At 43.8% G+C, this 15,245-nt stretch overlaps 1 protein-coding gene across 1 annotated transcript in view; it reads right to left on the bottom strand.

Moving 5' to 3' along the window:
* The window catches only part of Elovl6 (ELOVL fatty acid elongase 6), a 106,147-nt gene that overhangs the window by 15,114 nt on the left and 75,788 nt on the right, over positions 1–15,245 (bottom strand). The gene's annotated exons all lie outside the window — the stretch shown is intronic.

Below are 15,245 nucleotides of genomic sequence, written 5' to 3'. Positions count from 1 at the left end.
TACCACATCATGCATTCCTGAGAAGGGGCGCCCGGGGCTAAGAGGTATTTTCAATTTCATATGGGAAGAACAACATACAGGTGTCTGGACTTAAGAGAACCACAACAAGACACAGAACATTAGTGACAGGATCGGGAACCCCAAGAGTTACATGAACCAGAAAGAACGTGAAATGAATGAGGCTACAGGGAAGACAAATGTGGAAGCCAAAAAAACCTCACGAGCACCACAAAAATGGTTAGTCATCGCTTCTCCAGAAAACCCAGCTCCCCAGGAAAACTCACTGTGTTTGGAATAGGAGCCGACTTTATTAGAACAGTAATAATTCCAGTGCCAAGACTAATAGCCTTGCTCCATCAACCCGACTTCAGAGGCTTTGCCGCCGGAGTACACCAAACTCATCCGAGGGATGACTCCTGACAATCTCATGGGGGAAGAGTTCCTGAAGCATGCTAGAGAATATTCTGTGTGTATTCTCTCCCTGCGACCTAATTCAACTACTCCAGAAGGAAGAGGAGGAAGAGGAAGTGAAGTGCAGGTCACCGTGGTCATCAGGTCCTCACAGCCTTCAAATGAATGGGCTGGGGATGTCCTCCAGGAGCCCAGCTCTAGCTAGTCTTCCACGAGCTCATACTACAGCTCCAAGAAAGGGAGGGATCACAAATCGTTAAGTTTCCGCTCCTTCACGTAACCAATTTCTTCCTTTGGGCACATTAATCTACCGGTGTCACCCTTTAAAACAGTCCATTAATTCCTTCAGAAACTGTCACTGACATCACATAATTGGATCATTAGTATCACAAGGCACATCCAAGAAGGCGAAGTTAATAGATGACCATATTATTCCACAAATATTAAGTATAAATGTGCTCTGGGTGATAGGCTGTACCCATCATTGAAAAGAGCTCAGTTTTGCTCCTCCCCCCCATATTTAATTATTTTTCCTGGGTGCATGATCTGTAAAATATCCATTCACTTGTGAACATAAATAATGACGTGCTTTTTCTGTCACAGACTCCTCCATAGACAACTCCCAGGGTCTAGACATACGTGAACGTACTTGGGTACTTCTCCTGGAGGCATCAATGGACACTACCTCTGTAGTGAGCAGGCCTACTCCTGCCTGACTGTTGGTACCTCAGACTGCAGCCTGGCTCAGCATCCTACCGGTCCCATCCCAGGGGGTCATCTTGGTTTGATGGTTATGGAAGTTACTATCTGAAAACAAGTAGTGTTGGACAGAAGGGAGGGAGCCCAGACCCCTTGGGTGCTGATGGAGGGGATGTGAAATGGAAGGAGATGCTGAGAAGACAGGATGGCAGTCCTCCTAAAGGTTGAAAACACATGTCCACATAATTCAGCAGTCTCACCCCAGTGCACACAGTTTATCCACAAGAACTAAAAATAAAAGCATAAAATGTTATTTTAACACACGTGTTCCGGCATCCGAGAGGTGGGAGTAACTCACGCATCTGTCAGTGGATGAATGGATAAACAAAATGTGGACTATTAAGATGAGGGATTAATGAGCCACAAAAAGAAATTCTGGCACTAACGCCACCACGGACAGGGAGGATCCTGTTACATGGAATAAGTCTGCCACGAAAAGACAAATACCATGTGACTCCAAACATGTGCAGACAGAACAAAGGGCGGTGACTGCTGCTGGGGACAAGGGACGGAGAGATGGACAGTTATCTTTCAATTGGCAGTTTCAGTATTCCAAGATAAAAAAGTTCTAAATCTGTCTGCACAACAATTCGAACACACTTGATACACATAAAAAAAAAAAAAATGGTTGAGAGAGTAAACAGTAAATTTCTCCGTGCCCGCCCGCCCGCCCCTCCCCCCCAAAGCAGCAGTTCTGGAAAAGGATCTTTGAATATCTCCAAGTCTAAATTCCTATGCTTTGAGGTCTCACTTGCATAAGGCCAAGTTAAGTGGCTACACACACACACACACACACACACACACACACACACACACACACACACGTAAGCTAAAAGCAGTGGCCAGCCTGTGCTACATAGCAAGACCTTGTCCAAACATCACCCACCTTCCCACACCCTAACACAATTAGTAGTGTGTGCTTTTGATAAAAAAAAAAATGCTAAAGTGGCTTCTTTGAATTAATCAAAAGTTCTAACAATGAAGAAATAAAAGAATGAAAGATAAGTTGATTGAGGCTGTTAACAGGTACAGGGTGATTGACAGCACACAGCAAGCAGATTAGAGAAACTGAGCACCACATCACAGCCGGCCTCCTGCAAGGGGATGTTGGAAGAAATTGCTGGATGACTCTGCACTTCAATCTACAAATCAGATCAGTTTGTGGGCCCCCCCCCCAAAAAAAATTGAAGAATTCAAGATGGGTGCTAATGAAGAGAAACATTGGTATGGATGTCATGAGATGGGAATGGCTAAGGACAAAACTGTCTCTATAACATAAATTGTTACGATAGCTGGATCAAGTTTATAGGATGAACATACTCAGCCATTACCCACAAGCCCTTTAACAATAACAAACATCTCAATCTAACGAAGCTCTCTTTTTTTTTTTTTCAAGCAGTTACCTATAAATACCGAAACTAGTTAGTCTTAACTGAATGGTCACAAAATAATTAGTACCCCACCCAAACAAAGCTAGAAAGCACACACAGATAACCACCTATAAAACTGCTTTAATTAGACTGTTTCCATCTGGGTTGATTCTTAGAAAAACAACTCTACACTTATTACATGCCAGGTTCTCTTTGGTATCCCTAGATTAAGAAAACAGAGAAAGACATGAAATCTGTTTTACCAAGTCTACATACTGCTGGGTCATCTAGCACACACAGAGAAGGAACCTAATGATTTCGTGTAGTGGTTAAGTATCTCAGTGCTGATGATGAAGTGATCGTGATTAGTGAGAGGGGGCAGGGTAATCAACTGAGAGGTGACAGGTGAGCTGATAATGGATTCATGAGCAGGAGTCTGCCCTGTCACAGCCTTGATATGAACACCCTGGGCAGACAAGGATCACAGCAGTCGGGCGCAAGAGTCCAAGGCCAGGAAGGCCGGCTGTGCCGGGGTGGGATATGTGTGACCATAGTGTGTAGAGCCTTGGAGGATTTTATAAGACACAATAATTAACAACAATAAAAATCAAGAGCACTGTAGAGGCACTGATTGGCTTTAAGCAGGGCAGGGATATGATATGCTTTATACTTTAGGCTGTCATGTGGAGAAAGATCACAATGTGAGATATAATAACCTCCATATTCACATCACAATTATGGGTTTCTAGTAAAGAACATTTATTCTTGTTATTACAAAATAGGGTAACTAAAGAGAGCATTAAAAGGGGCTAGCTCTCTCATTCCTGAGGGATGCGCGTAGCTGGAATGGTCACAACAGACATGAAAGAAAGACAAATTAGTGATGATTTTCAGTGCTCTCTGAAGGATGTGGTGTGACCGGTCTAAGCAGCAGTGTGGATAATGACGAAGTTCTTGAGATAAAAAGGAACTAACTTAATTATTAACTTACTTTCTACTGATTGACTGTAGGGAGGAACTGGTACTTGACTAACAACATTTTTTATACAGCTCTACAGAGCAATGAAGTTTGAGACAAGACGGAGTACCAATGAAAGAAAACGCAGACTCACAGGAAGCAGGGACCCAGAGGATTCGTCGGTTCACACACAATTTTTTTTGAAGGTGGGTGGAGCCAGACTCTGAGATATTTCCCTCTCAGGAAATCACCAGAGGGAACAGACATGCTCAGGAGTCACCTCTCTCTCCTCGCTTTGCCAAGATGGCATTAGGCCAACTGGGAAGCGGACTGAAAAAAGCCACTCCCTGGGTGAAAGTTTACCAGAACAGTGCTGTTATCTCAGGTGAAAGCATCTAGTTAATAGTCCACAGAGGTGGGGAAAACGGCTGTAGAGAGGTCAGCCCAGGATAGGAGGCTAATAAATACAGGGCAAGCATGCCAAGTGGGCCAGAGTTCCAGTCAGATTTTTCTAGAGCAGCAGGCCACACTGGGCTTGTCTCCACATGTCCTGCAGGCCCTGGCTGTTGAAAGAAGGCCTATCTAGGGTGAGAAGTGGGTCATGTTAGTCCCTCAAATTACATGGACTTGTGACTTATAGTAAACCATGGTGGTTATAATAAATGCTGACTTTTAGACTCTGCCACCAGAGGCTCCAACACAACTGCTTGAGGGGAGGACCCAGAAAACATCATTTTTAATTAAGATTCAGATGCTTTTAAGTAAATATGGCCCCTAAGTCAGGGCTTGAGAAACCTTCTCCTCACTGTCTTCCTTACTTAGTTCCTTTCCACAGTAGTCTACCAGTGAGCTGCATCCCCAGCTCAATCGTCTACTTTAACTGAATTAGTCTCTCGGGTTTAGCCCTCTTTAAAACTCCCATTACGTAAAGAGCGTGGAACAGAGCAAATAGCACTTTCAAGTCAGACCATGCCGTCTGTGTACATGACCATGGAGACATTTCTTCCCATTCTCTAAGTTCTTCCACAGGAACATGAAGCACAGTGATCTGGAGTATTCCGATATACACTAATATGCTGCGGCTCCTGCATAAAATTCAATGAAATGCATCCCCATACATTAACCATATTCAAGAGACAGTTCCAAAGCTGGTGTCCAAACAGCTGTAACTACAAAGGAACAGCACTTGGAGTTTCTCCCTGTCATTCATCGTCACCTTAGCAATTCTGTGCATTGGGCAGGTCATGAAGTATTCTGTGTAATCTGGGCGGTAACAGTGATGGGGTGGAACCCTGGACCCTGGCGGGCTATGCAAGTGTTCTAGTGAACTGAGCCACACTGCCAACCTGACTTGGTGTTTAGCCCAGGGCATCCTCAAACTTGCAATCCTCCTGCCTCCACCTCTCAAGCCCTGGCACTACGCTACGTTAGTGTGCTGCCACTCCTGGCCCACTGCAACAGTCACAGCTGGCAAACTACAGCAACGCTCCCAATGTCACCACCAGGGAGGGCCACACTTTCAAATAAAGCAGTCCTTTATATGGAAAATTACTGTTGGTGTATATTTGCCGTGTTTCAAATTATGCTTTGAAACACAAACTTACATGGATGTAGATCTGCGTGGTCTGACCATATCTGTCCGACTTTTATTCCTATGGGGAGATTCATCTTGAGCTGGAAGCGTTCAGAAATACTTGACCGTTCTGACATACTGAAAGAACGTGCCTGCCATAACTAAAAGTCGCAAACCTAGTACATTCTTCGTGGGTTGGTCGTAGGATGGCGTGACATACATTGTAAAAATTGCTTGTTAGAGACTTTGAGGGAAACCTGGAATTTTTCAACAGAGGGAAGCTGCTCCTTTAAAATCGGGTAAAATAGATTTCGGAACAGCAAACATCTCCCACTGAATATGGAGGGCGTATTCCTCCTGCAGCTCCTGCGCTGCCCTGGTGGTTCACTCTGCCTTTGTCCTCTGTGCTTTTGGGTGGGGTGGACTCTGAGCAGCCGGTGCGGCACGGTGCTTCCGATCACCGCAGCAGACAGACCCAGCTGGAGGAAAGGCTCCTGCAGAAATGCTGGGTGAAGTATGCTCGTCATGTGCCTACCTTGACTCAGATCCACGTCCTCCCCAAACCCTCCAGTAAATGACTAGAGTCATCCAAACAGCCTGAAAACTTGGCAGTGCCAAAGTAATTATTTTCCCTTTTGGACTTAATCCAAAACAGGAAACAATAAAGGGCTCCTGGAGCATTCCCAAGACAGCTGCTGACAACACTCCCCGTTTGCAAAGAAAGATCTGAATGGGTTTCTCAGTGGGCACCTGTCACTAAGGGTACAGCAAGGACACTCACTGCGCTCAGACAGTTCCTTAACCGGTTCTACATTTTTACTTAATGTTATGAGTTTTTGAGACAGGGTCCTCCTGTGTTGCCCAAGGAGACCTAGAACTCTCCATTCCCCTGCCTGTCTGCCTGGTGTTGGAGGGGCAGGCATGGGCCACTACACTTGGCTCACAGCTATGGGTGTGCATGAACAAAACAATACTTTCTAACTTTTGGTAGGCGGGATGAAGGAAGAAATGATTTTTGAAAATTTTTTGAAAAAGTATTAATTTGAAAAATAATTTTCCAGTATCTTTAAAAAATAATTTTTGAAAAAAAATTTTATGTGGTTTTCACTACAAAATACTTCTAACTGAAAAAGATTTCTGGTGACTTTGTTTTGTTAAAAGATAGTTTGAAAAACATCTCTTTTGTTGAGATGTATTAGTTTTATTTACGTGTATTTGAACCTGTCTGGATTTACCTGCAGCCGATGCATACAGTGCCCACAGAAGCCGGAAGCCAGCGTCAGATCCCCTGGGTGTAGGGGTGGGAACTGAACCTGGGTCCTCAGCAAAGCAGCAAGTGCTCTTAACTGCTGAGCCTTTCCAGCCCCTAAAGATTGCTCATTTTATGTTCAGTAATTAGAGGCAATTTGGTTGTTATCAGACCCCTCCTGACCTTTGGAGCAAAGGTGACCCGTGGCAGGCTGAGATGACCCTGACCATCATCAGTCTGGAAACTTCGAGGTTCTTACAGCACTTTCCATCAAAGGGGAATGTCCTTAATCCAAAGCCAACGCGGGATACTCATCAGGATGCAGCAGCTTACGTACTATGTGGGAGTCAAAATTAATCAAAAAGCTGACTGCAACAACGTGGGAAATCACTGGGAAATTCTTGCAGAGGGACCCCACAATTTGTTAGCTAGAACTTTGGCCAATTATTTTTTTCCCTGTGAAAATACCCATGCTCATCTGTTTTATTATGCTGGTCACTTTCGCCTCTTTCCTAGCAAACTTCCATCGGTAGTTATTTCTTATACTCAATTTAGGATTAAATGTTTAAAGAGGAAAAGCTAATGGTGAAAACCAGCTCAGCCTGCACATGAAGGACTACGGGATGGGAGGATTTCGTTTTACGGCCAGTTTCAGAAATGGAGGCTAATGTCAAACTTCTAAAGTCTCTACCTGAGACTTCCTCCAGAGCCTGTGGCTTTCTGGAGATGTGAGCAGAGAATTAAGCCTATAGCTGCTAATGTCTGTTGACCCTGAGATCCGTGCTCAGTGAGAACTTTTGAGCAGACAGACCAACTGCTGTTGTCAGAGCAAGCCACTCTTAAAGTATCAGGACAGCGAGTTACAGATGTTACTGGCAGAGTCTTGCTTGTAATTCAAGGGCATGAATATGGCCCATGCTCCTCCTAGTCATCAGTCTATTATTGTTGGCCCAATGTAAATGGGCTGACATTAACTGAATATTCATGGCGGTGGTGGCGCACGCCTTTAGTCCCAGCACTCGAGAGGTAGAGCCAGGCGGATCTCTGTGAGTTCGAGGCCAGCCTGAGCTACCAAGTGAGTTCCAGGAAAGGCGCAAAGCTACACAGAGAAACCCTGTCTCGAAAAACCAAAAAAAGAAGATGAAGTCATTCAACATGATTTGTTGTCTTCAAAAAAAAAAAAAAAAGCCTCCATGCCAAGGATGACGCCAGTGGCTCACATCTATGTCAGTAACCAGGAGGCTGAGCAAGAGGACTGAGTTCAAGGCCAGCCTGGGCAACACATACAAAACCCCGTCTCAAAAAAACAAAGCAAGACACACACACAGGACTACAGTCCTGCAGCCAGGAACTGGGTTGTCAGAACCACTGGCTCTTGTGACAGAATATGCTGGGGAGTTTTGATTAGATTTTACTTGTTTGTTTTGTGAACCTCTTGAGATTAGATTTTCCCACTGAGAATAAATAATATGGTGGGGTGGGGAGGGAGGTTAGGCTGTGCGGAGTAATGAACATTTCCAAAGCAGGACATCCTCTATTCCTATTTGCACTAAGCATAAGTCCTTCTTCCTCTTCCCTCTGAGGCAGTGTCTTGCTATGCTGTCTATAGTCTGGAACTTTCAACCACCCTCAGCCTCTAAGAGTAAGGGGGATTACAAATGTGAACTTGACATCACACACCTATTCTTTAAAGATGTAATCTGTGCCCCACACCTTCACATTCTACCCCTAAGGATGCCACATAATAACCGCAAGATGTGCTGCCCACCCAGGCATACACAGAAGCCAGATGTTATTGACATCACGCTCTGCTGGGGCCCAGTTGGAAATGTAGGATAAAGAGTGACGCTGCTCTTCCAGCCAGGACCAGAGGAGGTGGCTCCTCTGGACACCCTGAAGAAAGCTGACATCCCTGATTGTGAGCTGACTTTACACCCCGACCTGTTATCTTCCCTGTATGAATGTGAAGGGGGCAATATCAAAGGCATTACAAGGGCGGGTGGAGTGAAGCCCAGAGAAATGGCCACCAGTCAGGCAGAGAAGGCAGGGAGCAGACAAAGGCATTTTAAGCTGAGATACAGAGTCATGAGAATATGCTTTTCTTCTTGACTTTGCATGAACTCAAATTATCAACTTAAGGAGCTATGTATGCTGTCAAGAACAAAAAATTATATATACACTCTTCAGTGTCAACTGGTAGGTTAGAAGACATTCAAGCGTGATTCCTTTACTCCTGGGTGTGATGAAAAATGGGTTTGGTCTCATAAAAAATATGTGAGGTGGCAAGAGCCAGGAGGTCCGGTGGAATCCCCAGAGCCCTCCAAGTCCAGGAAAACGCTGGCCCTTTACATGTATCCTCTTAGCTCATCTCTCTCATGTTCTGAGGCACTGTTCTTCATACTTATTTAATCAAGCTAGTATAAGGATTAATTTGAAGCTAAATGCTTTCAGAGAAGCCAAATACAGCATCTTACATAAGATAACTCTGAATGTCTTATGATTCTAATGTCTTCAAATCATTACTGATTATTTTATTAGTATGAACCGACAATTTCTACTCCAGACCTTGTGAATACAAAAGTTTGGCATCACTGAACAAGCCCTCCTGGAGACTTCCGTCTCCTGAGCACACTCTGTTATGTTGTGGCTGCTTTCTCACATCCCCGAGATGTGCGTGGGGAGAAGGAGAGAAAACTTAGCTGTACACCACTATATCATTGTAAATGAAGAGAGGATGAAAGAAATGCATTGCTTTATTATATTAGCAATTTTCACTGTGCAGGCAATGAAATAGTCTCAAAAAAACCCCAATCGTTTTAATTATACACATCTGATTCTAAATCTGAGGACTCTGAAAACTATGAGAACTATCTGAAATAGCAATGAATTCAGTGGGGGTTGTTCATAGACCACAGCCTCAGGCAAGTGCAGCAGTTTAGGTAGAAGTGAGAATAAGAAGGGGACAGCCTGCACCAAGTTTCTCTTGTAAATGTTCGGCGACAAATGGTAGGCAATGAGTTCCTAACTAAGAGAGCTCGCTATTAACCAAGCAAATCCATCCAACGGTAGGACTGGCAAAAAGAAATGCTAGGTGCAAGGGAAAAAACCTCCTGCTTCCTAGGTCAGCGCCAAGTCCAGTGAGATCCAGGAACCTATCCATCTCACAGCACCACCCCGGTCACACGCTGACTATCTGGAAATGTAGAGAAAACAAGTTGAAAGCTTTCATGAAAGAGCTGTTCAGAACGGGCTCATCCGTGGCCTGCAAATATCATTTCACACAGGAAAGGTACTGTATTCGAGAAGGTTTTTAGTGACGTAACACGAGAACCACAGTGTGAACCAGCAATGTTTCTATACTGCCAAGGATTCCACTTCTGGTCTTCTCCTCACATCCTTACTCTGGGGACACGTGGGCTCCGGGAAGAAGGAAGGTTCATCTTAGAGCTGCATTTGCTTCTCTGTTTGCTAAGAAGAATCTCCTCAATAGGAATATCTACATTCCACCCATGTTATTCATTTTATGTTTTCTTCTGCCGATTGACAGATAACCACAGTTGCTTCAGATTAGTAACGGATGTCCGTCTCATCTGGTATATTTCAGATTACAGAATTATTCAGTTTCACAAAAATTTACCCCTTTGGTGTGATGCTTCTGAAGAAATTCAAATCCCCCCTTACACACACACACACACACACACACACACACACACACACACACACAGAGTGTACAAAAAAACCCTGACAAACAAGATTTTTTTTTTTTTATGGATTTAAGAGCTAACACAAGAAATTCATAGGCATCCTAATCGCTTGCTCAATCTTAATTCCAAACAATCACTAACAAATTATACAGTTGTAAATCCATACTATGCTACCATGTAATCTCCTTTAGAAAATGCATGCTCCTCTTCAGCCCAGTTTGAGAAGACCGAAGGCATGAGTGACTCACATACTAACATCTCAGGAAGACATAAAGTACCTTGAGTCACACTGTCTCATATCGTTATGAAGTCATAGCGTTATGAAGTCATGTCGCTGTCCAAATTCAAACATTCTGTTACAGAGATTTTAAGTTGTGATCAAAGAATCCCAAGTGTAATGTCAAATTATTGGAAGAGCAGTCATCGAAATATTAAGAGTAAATATCTGTAGGTAAAGAATTTATATGTGTCGTTTTCTTTTTTCTTTTCATTATTTTTTTTAAATGAACAGAGACTACCTGTAAAACTAGAAATTAAAATTTAAAAAGCTACCAGATAACTTAGTAGTAGCAGTAGCAGTAGTAGTAGTAGTAGTAACAACAACAAAAACAAAAACAAGAACAACTACAACTACTGGCTAGCGTTCCCAGTAACAGGCCAGCAAAGGTTGTAAGCCTGTAATACCTGGAAGAGAGAGGCTATAATTGGAGGCTGCTCTCTGTGAGGACATAGCCGAGTAGCTTTGTCCAGTTTGTGTGAATCAGGGTCTTCAACAGGAGAGCGACCTGCAGGTCAGTGCCCATCACAAGACAGCAACCTGTCCACACTGATCAGAGCCCATGTGCCATCTGCAGAGCAGGTGACGTCTTCCTGACCTCTATTCAGAAAATCCCTCCCATAGCAGCTGGGAAATCTCTCCCATTCTAGGGCTTTAAAAAAATAAATAAATAAAGTAAGATATCCTACCACAAGACCACACTGTGAATTTACTTAATTAATCTAATAACTACTTTCCTGGAAATACTCAAAACCCTTTTGTTTCTAGATTCAGTATGTCTCATCCCCTTTTGTAAAGGGATGTAAAACAGTTGTTAGTCAACAGCCGTCCTTAACTTCCTTGACTAATATTAGAAAAGGACTATTAAACACCTACTTGGACTCAAAGAAAACAAAGCAAGCTATTCTTCAGACAAGATGTTGTTGTCTTCAGTTATGACAATGCCAGCAGGTGTCCTTCCTGAAGGCAGAAAGCCAGAAGAAGCAGGCGCGCTAGACAAACAGGAATTAGTTGTTCAATGGCAGTGGGCTTTTGGCTCCTAGGATGCATTGAGCTTTTATACTCGGTCATTCATTTTGCTATTAGGAAACATAAATACTTCATCTTTATCTTGATGCAGAGGGTATTAGTCCTGACTCAACCTCTGAAACAACTCGTGTGTGTCAGGTGATGTGGCTCGAGTGCTGTTCTCCCTCATCTTGACTATGCAATGCTTCAGGAATGAAGGGTGAGGAAAAATCTGCTTTGTTCTGAATAAGACAATGCATCACAGAAAAAGTTTAAATTTCGAAATCACTGGGTCCACTAAAACCGGGTTTTTATTACTGAAATTTTGCCTTTTTTTCCCTCTAGTAAACAGTAGGTATTTAATAAATAAAAGTATGTCTCCTTTGCCCTTGCTAAGACATACTTTTCTTCTAGATTTATTAATGAATGATATACAGAAACTTTGTAAGTGCATTATTGAACAATATTTTTTTTAACACCTCAAGATATCTTGCTTTGTTATTAGAACCATACCACACACACAAGATATGGGACAAATGAATGCACTTCAGATTACTAGTTGTGGTGGTTTGAATGGAAATGGCCCCATAATAGTGCCCATAAGGAGTGGCACTATTGAGGACTGTGGCCTTGTAGGGGGTAGGTGTGGCCTTGTTGGAGGAAGTGTGTCATTGGGGGTGTGGACGTTGAGATTTCAGATGCTCAAGCCAGACCCAGTGGCTCACTCTCTCTTCCTGCCGATCTGGATGTAGAACTCTCAGTTACCTCTCCAGCACCATGTCTGCCTGCATGCTCGCTGCCATGCTTCCCGCCATTGACAATGAAACTAAACCTCTGAACTGTAAGCCAGCCCCAGTTAAACGCTTCCCTTTTTTAAGAGTTGCCGCAGTGGTCATGGCATCTCTTCACAGCAATAGAAACCCTAACTAAGACACTGTGAAGGTAAAATTCTTATAGAAAGTTTTGTGAAATATTAGACATGAATATAATCAACCTTTGAGCTATAACTATCAACTTACAAGACACTCAGGGTTTCAAAGAGTGAAACCGAACAAAATCCAGTCTAGGGGAAATTCTACGGGATAAAGTCTACAGGGTGAAGGGTGTGGTTTCCTTAACAGATGCATTGAATGGGGAGAGGAAGGAGGAGAGAAGACAAGGAAATCTGGAGGTTTAATGACAATATACAGACTAATATTTATTTATTTATTTTTTGGTTTTTCGAGACAGGGTTTCTCTGTGTAGTTTTGCGCCTTTCCTGGAACTCGCATTGGAGACCAGGCTGGCCTCGAACTCACAGAGATCCGCCTGGCTCTGCCTCCCGAGTGCTGGGACTAAAGGTGTGCACCACCACCGCCCGGCTCAGACTTTATTTTTTATAAAAGAAATATAAAAAGGAAACTATAAGTCAACTAGAAAAATTTGAAGGTTGTTTTTTCTTTTTTTAGTTTTTTTTTTTGACAGGGTTTCTCTGTGTAGCCCTAGCTGTTGTGGAACTCACTCTGTAGACTAGGCTGATCTTGAACTCACAGAAATCCGCCTGCCTCTGCCTCCCAAATGCTGGGACCACAGGTGTTCACCATGACTGCCCAGCAAAATTTGAAGATTTAACAAAGAAAAAATTAACAGTAATTTAGGTGAGGAAATGGTACTGTGTTTGTTTCTTTAAAAGTAGTCCTGGCCTTTTAGCTCTCACAGAACTGCTTCAGCCTGTATAACTTCCAAATTATTTGTGGCTAAGGGGAAAATCAGGTGTAGAGAGAGCTAAGTATGTATTGAGCAGGGTCCTGGGTGCATGGAGCATCACCATACATAGAGCATCAATCACTGCACATGGAGCATCACTGTACATGGAGCATCACTGTACATAGAGCATCAATCACTGCACATGGAGCATCACTGCACATGGAGCATCACTTACATGGAGCATCAATCACTGCACATGGAGCATCACTGCACATGGAGCACCACTGTACATGGAGCATCACTGTACATAGAGCATCAATCACTGCACATGGAGCATCACTGCACATGGAGCATCACTATACATAGAGCATCAATCACTGCACATGGAGCATCACCATACATAGAGCATCAATCACTGCACATGGAGCATCACTGTACATAGAGCATCAATCACTGCACATGGAGCATCACCATACATAGAGCATCAATCACTGCACATGGAGCATCACTGTACATGGAGCATCACTGTACATAGAGCATCAATCACTGCACATGGAGCATCACTGCACATGGAGCATCACTGTACATGGAGCATCAATCACTGCACATGGAGCATCAATCACTGCACATGGAGCATCACTACATGAAGCACCACTGTACATGGAGCATCAATCACTGCACATGGAGCATCACTGCACATGGAGCACCACTGTACATGGAGCAATCACTGCACATGGAGCACCACTGTACATGGAGCATCAATCACTGCACATGGAGCACCACTGTACATGGAGCATCAATCACTGCACATGGAGCATCACTGTACATGGAGCATCACTGTACATGGAGCACCATTGCACATGAAGCATCAATCACTGCACATGGAGCATCACTGTACATGGAGCATCACTGTACATGGAGCACCATTGTACATGGAGCATCAATCACTGTACATGGAGCATCACTGTACATAGAGCATCAGTCATTGCACATGGAGCATCACTGCACATGGAACACCACTGCACATGGAGCACCAATCACTGCACATGGAGCATCACTGTACATGGAGCATCAATCACCGCACATGGAGCATCACTACATGGAGCATCAATCACTGCACATGGAGCATCACTGTACATGGAGCATCACTGCACATGGAGCACCACTGTACATAGAGCATCACTGTACATGGAGCACCACTGTACACGGAGCATCAATCACTGCACATGGAGCATCACTGCACATGGAGCATCACTGCACATGGAGCATCAATCACTGTACATGGAGCATCCCTGCACATGGAGCATCCCTGCACATGGAGCATCACTGCACATGGAGCATCAATCACTGCACATGGAGCATCAATCACTGCACATGGAGCATCACTGCACATGGAGCATCAATCACTGCACATGGAGCATCACTGTACATGGAGCATCGCTGTACATGGAGCACCACTGTACATGGAGCACCACTGTACATGGAGCACCATTGTACATGGAGCATTCAATCACTGCACATGGAGCATCACTGTACATGGAGCATCACTGTACATGAAGCATCGATGTACTGTAATGTTTTATGGGTTACAGAACAGCAAAGGGGAAAGGTTTGGGGCAATAATGAAAAACCAATTTTTCTAAAAGCCCTCTTTAGAATATAGAGACAACCCCCTCCCCCAATACAAAAATTCTTTAGGTTGGACATGCACAGTCAACCGGAAGTATAAGTACAAAGGAGAAAGAGTGGATTCTTTTTAGAGAATCACAAGTTAGCAGGAGAGGAGCTGGAAGTCTTCAGCGACAGTTTCAAGCATAAGCTCTTCACATCCCCCGCCTCCCTAAGTCCAATGAAATAAAGAGTGGGGCCTGTAGTAACTGGGGTTTCACATGCAGGCAGCCAATGTGCAGCAGCTCCTGGAGCTCCATGGGAAAACCCTCTTCGTGAGTGATCCTAATAAGCTGCCGGTGACCAATGAGGCTTTTAACGAGACCATTCGTCTCTCCTTAGTGCTAGAATGCTAGTGTATCATTCAAAAAACTATAAACGGATAGCCGTAAGATGATGATGTATTTTGTCTCGTGTCCCCTGTTCTGCCCCATCAGCTCAGTCATAAACTTTGCTAGATTTGCAAAGGAAATCACAAACAGAACAAGTGACTTTGCCAGTGTTGTAGGTGAATTCTGGCACCTGCTTGGACTCCAGCTGTGTGCTAAACAGCCTTGTGATGGCCTACGCCACCAAATATTA

This window comes from Peromyscus eremicus, chromosome 6 (genome assembly GCF_949786415.1).
Source record: "Peromyscus eremicus chromosome 6, PerEre_H2_v1, whole genome shotgun sequence".
Taxonomy (NCBI): Eukaryota; Metazoa; Chordata; class Mammalia; order Rodentia; family Cricetidae; genus Peromyscus; species Peromyscus eremicus.
Note: the sequence above shows the minus strand (reverse complement) of the source record. Positions and strands in the feature narration are given on the sequence as shown.